Source organism: Perca fluviatilis, chromosome 21, assembly GCF_010015445.1.
Source record: "Perca fluviatilis chromosome 21, GENO_Pfluv_1.0, whole genome shotgun sequence".
NCBI classification, from domain to species: Eukaryota; Metazoa; Chordata; class Actinopteri; order Perciformes; family Percidae; genus Perca; species Perca fluviatilis.
In genome coordinates this window covers 1819109-1830476 of record NC_053132.1, presented here as the reverse complement: position 1 = coordinate 1830476, position 11368 = coordinate 1819109, and the positions used below count along the sequence as shown (strand labels likewise).

The window sequence follows — 11368 nt, the reverse complement described above, 5'->3', positions numbered from 1 at the left end:
GCATGTGTGTCTGTGAGTGTGTCTCTGTGTGTGTCTGTGTGTGCGTGGGCATGTGAGCATGTGTCTGTGTGTGTGTGTGTGTGTGTGTGAGTGTGTTTGTGTGTTTGTGTGTGTTGATAATGTGTATATTATTCTGTACTATTTGAATATCTATAAATTAATAACAACAACACATAAAGACACTTTCAGTAGACACATCTGGAGATGTCTGGACAGGACGCAGAGGAAATACAGACTTATTGGACAACTTTTGTAGTTTTTTTCAAAGTTTTCGTCTCATTTTGTTACATTTGTCATGTAAAGGTAACCAAAGCTGTCTCACTAATGTTACATTTAGAGTAAAAACCGTTCTCCAGAAATGTCCTTCTTCACCTTGGAAAAACAGGCCGATCAGGACTGAGTAGATGAGATCAGAGACTGCTCCCCTGTGGACTCTGCTCCACATGGAACAGTCCAACCCCCCCCCCCATCTTTAAGTCCATTTGGGTTCTCCCACTTCCTGTTTGACAGTTTGAATGTTCACCTGGAGGAAACAGCTGCTGCAAACATTCACAAAAGGTAAGAAAGAAATCCTCCAATCACTGGACGTTTTCTGATTCTCATTAAGATGGACAGTTGTGCGCAGTGTTGTAATGTACCCAAGTACATGTGCTCCAGTACTGTACTTCAGTCCACATGTTGGGGTACTTGTACTATACTTGCCCTCATTAAATAAGAAGAGAACTTATCTGTGATGTAGTTTTTAGTTTTCTTTGACCCTGTCACTGCCGTGGACTCCATACACCAGGCAAGGGTGTCAAACTCAATTTCCCAGAGGGCCACGCTGGAAAATAATAATCACATCAAGGGCCAGACATGTTTATTTTATTGAAAAAGTCAAATATCTTTGACTGTTTTATTGCATGTGTCATATAGTCTTCTGTTACGTCCCGTAGCTATCAGCCGTAACATCTTCTCACTCACAGTTCAGTCGACATAAAGTCTTAAAGAAATCAGGAGAAAGTTCCTCAGCCATCATAGGAAAAAAGTGCCCAAAAAACGTCGGAACAAGTGACAAAATTGTCGGAAAATGTGGGCCGAAATGTATTGTGAACCTATATTGATATGCGGGCCGGATCATAATCTGCGAGGGGCCAGATTTGACAGTTTGACACATGTGCCATACACTGTCTAAGATTTGGCTCCTTGCTGGCCACGTTTCATTATCTCTTTCATAATTCAAACAATGCTTGGCTGGAAGTTTTCATTCTTTGATTTTCTTTTACTGCTGGTAGAACATTTGCTGCTCATGATCTGACCGTAGTCCTGAAGCAACAATGCTGTTATGAATGCACACAAGATATATGTTCCATCTGTGATTTCTGTCTGATATAGGCTATTCTATTAGCCTAGAAATCTAGACGCACCCTAGCGGCAGCAAATGTAATCTTCAGCCAGGGGGGTCTAGGCACTCTCCATTGGCTTGTGAGCTGGAAAAACCAAACTCTGGTCAGGCCAATCACATCGTGTATAGAGTCGGTGGGCGGGCCTTATGGCTGCTGCTGCTGCTGGTGAACAGCGGCCTTCTGGAAGACTTGGAGTTCAGCTTTTCTTTGAGAAAAGAACAAAGAACGGCTCTGAAGTCATTCTTAAAAAAGGAAGATGTGTTCGGAGTTTAAAGTTCAATCTATCAACTAACGTTTCTCTGATTGATTGTAGCGCTATCCTATTGGTGCAGAGGGAATCTGAAAGACAACCGTTTATCCCGCCCCTCGGATTGAGCCCTGACCAATGGGGAGATCCCAGACCCAACATCTGGATGTGGGTCTGGCTGGTCAGGCTATTATTCTATGTCATGCAGTATGTAAACACCTTCCCTGCTGTTTGGGTTCATGTTTAGTCGCCACTTTGGATAATAAAATGGTTCATTTTATAATTGTGCTGTGCAGAGCCAATGCTGCAGGTTCTGCCGGTGAAATATATTTGATCCTGAAGAGGTTAAAGTCGACAGGTTTTTGTCTATATTGTTGTGTACAAACTTTTAGACAGAGCATTGTTGGGAATGTTGGAGACAGTACTGCTACTGCCGTTGTACTGCAGTATGTTGAAGGTAAAATTGTTGCTGTTTTTTCCAGTTTGTCCTTTTCACTACTTCTACGTCTTTTTGAAAATGGCCCACTCACTTTTGTACTTGCCCACCAAAAATACTATTTCTGCCTACGCCCCTGCTTTACACTAGTGATGGGCGAACGAAGCCTTGTGAAGCCTCTGAAGTTTCTTCCTGATTGTATCGCAAAATGATCCGAAGCATCTATCTATTTATTTATTTCTTTATTTGATCAGGGACAATGCACAAAAAACATTAGTCTAAAAAAGAAGAGATGTCATATGCCGTTATAGCAAAACATGCTAATTTCCACCCGCAGTCCCTGGACAGGTTGATGTTCTACTTACAAAAGTTCATAAAATATATACACAATAATACATGAAAGCATTACTTCACTCACATCATAAAAACACTCTCCACTCCAGGAATCTATCACTCACTCACAGTTTACATCAATCATATCCCAGTCATTCAGTGTGTACAGGTTTGCTTTGATAATAACCACTGTTTGGTCAAGCGTGTAAAAGTACTATAATTTGTGCATGAAATAATTTCGTTTGGAAGATCGTTCCAAAGGCTCGCTGCTTTATAAAAGAACGATTGTTGACCGTATGTGGTTCTACGTCTGGGAACGCTGCACTCTCCTCTGACTGTCGACCATGTGGCTATAGGAATTCTCTCCGAATTTAATGTGACAAATTTTCTCAAAGGGGGAGCAGCGATGTTATGGATAATTTTAAATAGAGCAGAAATTTGACTATATTTAATGAGGTTTTCAAAACTCAAAATGTTATATTTACTTTGTACTTTACAGTGATGGTACTGGCGAGGCTTTTTATCATGAATTTTTATGGCCCTTTTATATAATGATTCAAGTAATTTTAACGAAGTTTTACACGCCTGAGACCAACTAGACATGCAATACAGAAGATGTGGAACAATCATAGTATTGAGGTATATATTTGAGGCTTCCGTAGTTAATGAATTTCTAATGTTTATAGTTCATCAAATTAAATTTCAATTTATTACCAATTTTTTTTATGTGACTTTTAAAGCCAAGGTTTGAGTCAAGTACTAGACCTAAATATTTTGTTTCAGTTACATTTTTAATTTTTTGTCCATTTACTTGAATTTCTTGAGTTAGTTGTAATTTACGTTTATTTGCAAAAAAACATTGAGACCGTTTTATCAATGTTTAAGGTCAGACAGGACGTCTGTAACCATTCTGCGACTTTTTGCATCTCTTTTGATAATTTGTCAGTAATCTCCACCTCGTTTTCCCAAAAGTGAAGATCACCGAATCATCAGCGTACATGATTACGTCAACGTCCGAACACCCTCTAGGGAGGTCATTTATATAGACGCTAAAAAGCAAGGGTCCCAAAATAGACCCTTGCGGCACTCCCATCAAGGTGGCTCTAAACGCAGATTGGATGTTATTCACTTGTACACACTGATGTCGGTCGCTCAAATAAGATCTTATCCAGTTTTGAGTGTGCTCAGAGAGACTATATTGATTTAATTTACTGTAAAGTATCTGGTGATTGACAGTATCAAAAGCTTTACGCAGATCAAGGAATACTGCTCCCACCACCCTTCCTGATCCACATATGCCCTGACAGTTTCCAGGAAGTAACAACAGGCAAAGTCTGTTGAGTATTTACATCTGAAACCAAATTGCATTGGATTTAAGAGAGATTGTGAGTCAAAGTGGGTGGTAAGTTGTTCCGCCGGGAGGATGCTTATTGGACGATAATTGTTCATGTCTTGTTTGTTTCCAGACTTAAATATAGGGGTGACAATCGCAGATTTTAGGGCTGCTGGAAAAATACCCTCACTAATCGATTGATTAATCATTGTTGTCAACGGATCAGAGAAGATGTCCTTATATTGTTTCAGAAAAGAAGTATCAAATCCATAAATATATTTTGCTTTGCTGCTGTTTAGCACAATAATTATTTTTTCAACTTTAGTTGTAGTTATTTAGCTAAGATTAAAATCAGATTTGTCACTGATTATGAGAGATGGATGAGCAATTTGAAAATTCTGAGCCAGTTCTTGGACACTGTTTAAAAAATATTCATTAAAATGTGTTGTTATTGCAAAAGTCATCAATAATTTTTCCATTAATATTGAGATGAATATTTTCACATTTTGACTTTTCTTTTCCAATCAATTTATCAATAGTTTTCCATATTATTATACTATTACCTTTTGCATTTCTAATGATTTCAAGAAAAGAACTGGCTTTGACCTTTCTAAGCTCAGCTGTAACTTTATTTCTTTGACTTGTAAATGCAAATCGATCCGTTGTTAGTCCTGATTTTAGAAATGTTTTTAGCGCCACATTTCGCTTTTTCATAATATCCCAAATAATTTTGTTGAACCATGGCAAATTTCGTTTTGCATGTCGCTTTCTTTGCTTATTTTTTGTATATTTGGTTAAGATGTCATTTACTGCCAACATAAGATCATGACAGCCCTGTTCACAAGATTTTTTCTCCAAGATGTCTGCCCACTTTGTTTTTTTTAAAATCTTTTTCAACCATTTGTAAATCTTTCTTTGGAATGAATGTGATACACATTTTACTATTCATTTGAATTTCGTTCTTGCACCTTGTTTTTATCAATTGTCTAGCTACTAGGGTTAAATTGTGATCAGACATGCCTGTAATTAGATTATAAGTTTTAATTATTCTCTCGGGTTTATTTGTCAGTATTAAATCTATTAAGGTTTGAGAAGATCTTGTTATATGAGTTGGTTTACTTAATAGTTGTGTCATTTGAAAAGGTTTTGTTATTTCTTTAAGTTTGTTTCTACATGATTTCTCCAACCAATTTAAATTAAAGTCACCTAAAAGAATGACTTCTTCTCCATCACATTGTTTAAGTAAGTTACCAAGAGAAATAAATAAATCATTAGTAGCTTTAGGAGGTCAATAAATTGCTAATACACAGAAAGTCATTTGAGGAGATAAAGTAATACTAGTCCCCAAACACTCCAAGTTACAATCACTGATGTCCAGTTGTTTTCTTGGGATGTGATCTTTTACGTAAATCAGCACACCGCGGCCTTTACCCTTGTTTCTGTCGTGTCTATACAAGGTGTATCCCGACACTTTCACTATAGAAGAGGGAGTAGTAGGAGTTAACCCTTGTGTTGTCCTTCGGGTCCCAGTGACCCGAAGGACAACACAAGGATTATGTACTTCCCTTTACTTTGTTGAGAATTGCTCTCTAAACAAGGGTTAATACAGCACCTTAGTTCTTGTTTGTACAGCATTTTGGTCAGCTTAAACTGTGTTTAAATGTGTTCTAGAAATAAACTTTACTTACTTACTTTACAAGAAACAGGGTTTAGAGAGCAATTCTCAACAAAGTAAAGGGAAGTACATAATCCTTGTGTTGTCCTTCGGGTCACTTGGACCCGAAGGACCACACAAGGTTAATCAAGTTTCTGTTAAGCAAAGATAATCAAGATTTGAGTCCGTTAACAAATGTTCGATCTGCTCAGTCTTTGAAGCAATGCTGCGGATGTTTAAATGTCCTCCAAAAATTCCCTTCGGCTTTATTTTCGGGTTCCAAAGCACGCTCGCGTGGTTCACAGTCTGAAACCGTTTCATTTGCTGCTGTTTAAGTAAGGCGGCAGTATTTGCAGTTGCTGCTGGCTCTGCGTGGATCACTGATGTTAATATTTTCTCAGGAATGAACTTAGGAGCCGAGCTTGTCAGGGGGTTACCTCGTTTTCCCACGCTGGAGCCTTGGATATAGGTCAGCGGCGCTTCCAACCCATGAATGGGAACAGCTGATTGTAGAGCGTCCACACGATCTTGATAATCCAAAGGCCCGGGGTTTAGATTAATATCCCCACATAGAAGTAGAACCGTGCAGAGAAAGACAGAATATCCTTGAGTCCGACTTGCTGGTACCTTCCCTCTGGAGCAGCGCCGCTCACGCAGCGCGCTACGAGTACATGCTCGCCCGTCATTTAAAACGTTTGAGTATATGGTGTATTGGCACCATGAAGCAAGTGGCATTGGCACGACTATGTCTGCGAACGCCGTGGCCTGCAACAAAGTATGGCGTTCGCGTGGGACTGTCACTGGCCGATGTGAGTCAAGTGTCAGCCATCTTGAAGCTAAGCTAACAGGCTCTCTCTTTTCAGCAGCTACCGTTTATGTGCATTCAAACTAGCAGATTCTGGCCAATATACAGTATATATTTATATACAGTACAGTATACCCACTACAGTACTACAATACATTAGACTACACCACTGCTTCCAGGGCCCGTGTATGTGTCACTGAAACATACATTTGGGACCCACCACCACCATCTTTTCCTAAACTTAACTGTCCCGTTCTTATGCTGCGTGTTAAAGTCGAGTGTAGAGAGAGAAGGCAAAGAAATAAATGTTCTTCTTTTTGTGTCTTGTTGTCGTCGTTAGGAACTTATGTTTGTGACTAAATGAAAAGACTGAGCTTCACTGCAGCTTAACAGACTTCATATATACCGTGTGTATGTGTGTGTGTGTGTGTGTATATATATATATATATATATTAAACAGTAAATGTGACTTCTCTTGAAATCATCAATCTGTGTAGTCGCAGCTCGTTCTCTCAGACGGATTCTCTCCATTACCACTGATCAATGCTCCACCTATTGATCCATCTGTGTGTGTGTGTCTGTGTGTATGTGTGTGTGTGTGTGTGTCCAGGTATCGGTCCGGCTCGTTAACTTCGTTAGCGATCTGATTGGATCGTTGCGACTCACCTGACCCTCCTTAACGAGCACAGACACAACTTTAAAATGTTGTTCAGTTTCCAGAGAAGTTTTCCTCCGACTAGTTTAACTTTTTCTGTTTATTTCTCCCGGCTTTAACAACTAAACAAACACATTAACAGATTTAAACAGCCCAAAGTTTTATTAAAGTGATAAACTGATAATTAAAGGATTGTCATTGGAGTATTTCCTGCTGTGATATTTGTTATAGGACAAATATTAAAGGGTAACTTCACATTAAATCTACCTCTTTGAGTAAGTAAATTACATGTAGAGTCACTTTATTCCAACATCTACAGATCATTACAACAGATGTCACTTAAAGGTCCACTGTGGAGGAGTTTCTCCTGTCTAGCGGTGAAATAGTATTTTGCATTTAAACAAATAGTACTCTCTAGCACCTTGCTTATTCAAATGCTTGTTGCATCTACAGTAGCCGTTATGTACCAAGAAGATATGACAACATGTCTTCCAATTTTGGCTTTTTTTGGCGACAAGGATTCCTTCTCCTGTGGCTCGGCATCAGTCTGATCCTCCATTATGAACTAAAGGCCAGCGACCAGCGCCTCTCACTGATCTCCTTCTCCGTTTCAGCTGCTTTCAGTCACGTGACGCTGGCTCTGAATGGAAACACGTCATGGATTAGCTAGACAGGTCGGCTAGTGCTCTATGTCCCTCTCTGCCACTACAGGACAACGTGGAAGCTTGTTGGACTTACCCGTCCGATGTAAACACAGATAAGAAATTCTTCGCTAACAAGGATAAGTCAGATCATCAACAGAGGTCATTTTACACCAATGAGGACATATTTATGAACGAAGACACTGATTTTAGGTAATAAAATACTTAAAACACTACAGAGTGGACCTTTAAATCCAGTGGGGCTGAAGCAAATTGTTTGTAGCTCTGTTCATAACGATAAACTAATTCCATATCAAGGGAACCTGACCGATATATCTTTATAGAGAGGACGATCATTACTTGGTTAGGTTGAAGACAGAAGACATCTACACATGTAGATTCTGATTAAATTTTCGGAGTGTCTATTTGCACCCCCGGTACGAATAGCCTCGGCCACACACCTGAGCTATTTACACCCTGTGATGTAACAACAAAAAAACGTTGCTCGTGTGCACCGAAATCATGGCGGACGTTCATCTTCCATGACCGCAGAAACTGGCATATTAGGGAAGTTTTGTCTCTAAAGTTTATAACAATTGAATTTCTAGCGGAAAATGGATACTACAGTTGCGCTTTCTGTCTTCAGTGAAAGCATACAACCGTTAGTTTGTTAGTTAGTACCTATTTTTTTGTATACAGTATGGTTACCTAGCAACCGAGGCTTGAAGAAACCAATTGGTAAAAAGTTGTTCAACTTCCAGAAAGAACTGCTAGGTGAGTGGTTAGTGCGCTTGCCTTTGGTATGGGAGTTTGGAGTTTGATTCCCCCCCTGTGTGGTGATCTTATTTTTTTTAATTTGGATTGGATAATTTGCATGCAATTGCGCAAGTCAGGACCCGCGAACGCGAATTATTATTTTTTTTTTGCAGGGTGGTAGGGGAAGACTCATGAATATGCCTGCTCTGGTCTGGTTGGTTAGGTTTAGGCAAGAGGAGTGGGATGGTTATGGTTAGGGTAAGAATGTCAGGGCGATAATATTCCAAAAAGGTGTAATACATGAGTAGTATGGATAACTGTGTGTAAATATATGCCAAGGTACTGTAAATGCACAGGGGTGCAAATAGCATACTGCTAATTGTACCAGGGGTGCAAATAGCCTCACCCTTAAATTTTTTCTAACCACACAGCACACACGCATATGTATTTTCTGTCTTTTCTTTACTAGAACATGTCTTGAACAGATAATAGATCACTATATAATAGAACTATATAAATGACTCCTGGTGTGGGACATCTAAAGAGCAACGTTAGAACCATTTCCTTCTTCTCACATCTAATATCACACTGAAGAGAGATGTGGTTCTGGTTCTTGGTGTGGTCCCTCCACGCCCTGCTGTCTCCTCGCAGGTGTTCATATTATAAACTTGTTATCTTCTGCACACACGCTGAAGAATGTCCAAACACACACACACACACACACACACACACACACACACACACACACACGCTGAAGAATATCCAAACACACGCTCAAGCACGATCGCCACACCACGCACGCCACGGCACGGACGCCACGGCACGCTGAACGTTCCGTGCGCGCCCGTGTCGTGTGCGGTTGTGCCGCGGCGCGCGTGTGCGCCGCGTCGTGGCGTGGCGCGTCGGGCGCCGTGGCGTCGCGTGGCGTTCGTGCTCGCGGGCGTCCGTGTTGTGGCGTCCATGGTGTGGCGTCCGTCGTCGCGTCCCGTGGTTGTGGCGTCCATGGTGTGCGCGGTCGCGTCGGCCCGCGTCGCGGGCGCCCCGGCGTCCGTGCGGGATCGTCGGGTGTGGCATCCGTGCCGTGGCGTCCGTGCCATTCGTGCCATGGCGTCCGTGTTGTGGCGTCCATGGTGTGGCATCCGTGCCGTGGCGTCCGTGGTGTGGCGTCCGTCCCGTGGTGTGCGTGCCGTGGCGTCCGTGTTGTGGCGTCCATAGTGTGGCGTCCGTGCCGTGGTGTGCGTGTCGTGGCGTCCATGGTGTGGCGTCCGTGCCGTGCGCCGCGTCGCGTGCGCGCGTCGTGTGCGTGCGCGTCGCGTGGCGTGCGCGTGCGTCGGCGTGGTGTGGCGCCCGTCCCGCGGTGGCGTGCCGCGGTGCGCGTCCGTGTTGTGGCGTCCATAGTAGGCGTCGCGTGCGTGCGTGGCGTCGCGTGGCCCGCGTCCGTGGCATTCCGTGTGCCGTGGCGTCCATGGTGGGGGCGTGCCGTGGCGGCGTCCGTGTTGTGGCGTCCATGGTGTGCGCCCGCGTCGCGGCATTCGTGGCTCGCGTGGCGTCCGTGTTGTGGCGTCCATGGTGTGGCGCCTGCGTTGTGGCGTCCGTGCCGGGCGCATTCGTGCCGTGGGCATTCGTCGTCGCGTCCGGCTGTGCGCGTCCATGGTGGGGGCGTCCGTCCCGTGGTGTGCGTCGCGTGCGTCCGTGTTTGTGGCGTCCATAGTGTGGCGTCCGTGCCGTGGTGTGCGTGCCGTGGCGTCCGTGCCGTGGCATTCGTGCCGTGGCGTCCATGGTGTGGCGTCCGTGCCGTGGCGTCCCGTGCCGTGGCGTCCGTGTTGTGGCGTCCATGGTGTGGCGTCCGTGCCGTGGCATTCGTGCCGTGGCGTCCGTGTTGTCTCCGTCTTGATAACACGCCAATAATGGCATACGAATTGGCGTGTCATACATACGCCACTTCATGAGATCAGTCTGGTTATAATATATATAATATAATATATAGATATTAAGGTAAATATGTCTAATTAATGATGTTCCTGATGACTTTAACTTCATCTAAACGTTCAGGAGCACAGAGCTCTTATTCTGAAGGAGGAAGTCACCAGAACATTTTAAACTCTTGTCTGAGAGATAAACTCTGAACTCAGTCTGCTTATCGATCAGCCCGTCTGAGTCAGCGGCCGCCGTGTCGCCGTGACGACCGGAGGGGGGTGTCCCCAGAGGTCGGCCATTTTGTTGATTAAACTAAAAACAAGACAAACAAAGAGACAAAACAAACTAATTACCTGCAAACAAACCTGACGCTGAGAGAGCTAACGAGGCTTAACACGAGGTCACACACACTGTTTACACACACACACACACAGATGCACGCATACACACACATACAGATGCACACACATGCACACACATACACACACACACACAACAGATGCACGCATACACACATACAGATACACACACATGCACATACACACACACGCACATGCACACACATACAGATGCACACACACACACACACAACCACACACACTCACACTCAAACACACACACACACACACAGACAGACACAAACACACACAAACACAAACACTCACACACACACACACACACACTCACACACACACACACACACACACACACCAACACACACACAATAACAACACCCCCCCCCCCCCCCCCCCCCCCCCCCCCCCCCCCCCCCCCCCCCCACACACACACACACACACACACACACACACACACACACACACACACACACACACACACACACACACACACACAGACACTCTGCATTAATCTACAACAAACACTGAGCATTCAGGAGGAGGGAGTTAAACTAAAGGAGGGAAATCAGATGTAAGTCGAGGAAGGAAAGAAAGAAGTAAAAAGAATGAATGAAACCAAAGAATGAAGAGAGGAGAGGGACAGGAGCCTTCATGCCCAGTTCCCGTGTTTTAAAGAGATATTTCACCGCTGGAAACATGAATATTTATTAAATTGGGTCATTTATATAGTAGAAATGTGAGTGTTTTTTTTAGAAGTTTGTGCCTTCTAGACCAAGAAAAGCCAGAACATGTGTTTCTGGCTCATGTGGATGAAAGACAACAACTCCCAGAATGCACCTGCTTCGCTTCC

General features: G+C 43.3%; 1 long non-coding RNA gene across 1 annotated transcript in view; it reads left to right on the top strand.

The window, feature by feature from the left end:
* Nucleotides 1-512: 512 nt before the first annotated feature.
* The window catches only part of LOC120550708, a 132627-nt gene continuing 121771 nt past the window's right edge, over nucleotides 513-11368 (top strand). Inside the window, exon 1 of the long non-coding RNA XR_005637771.1 lies at nucleotides 513-558. This is a non-coding gene — a long non-coding RNA (uncharacterized LOC120550708). The remainder of the gene's footprint in view (nucleotides 559-11368) is intronic.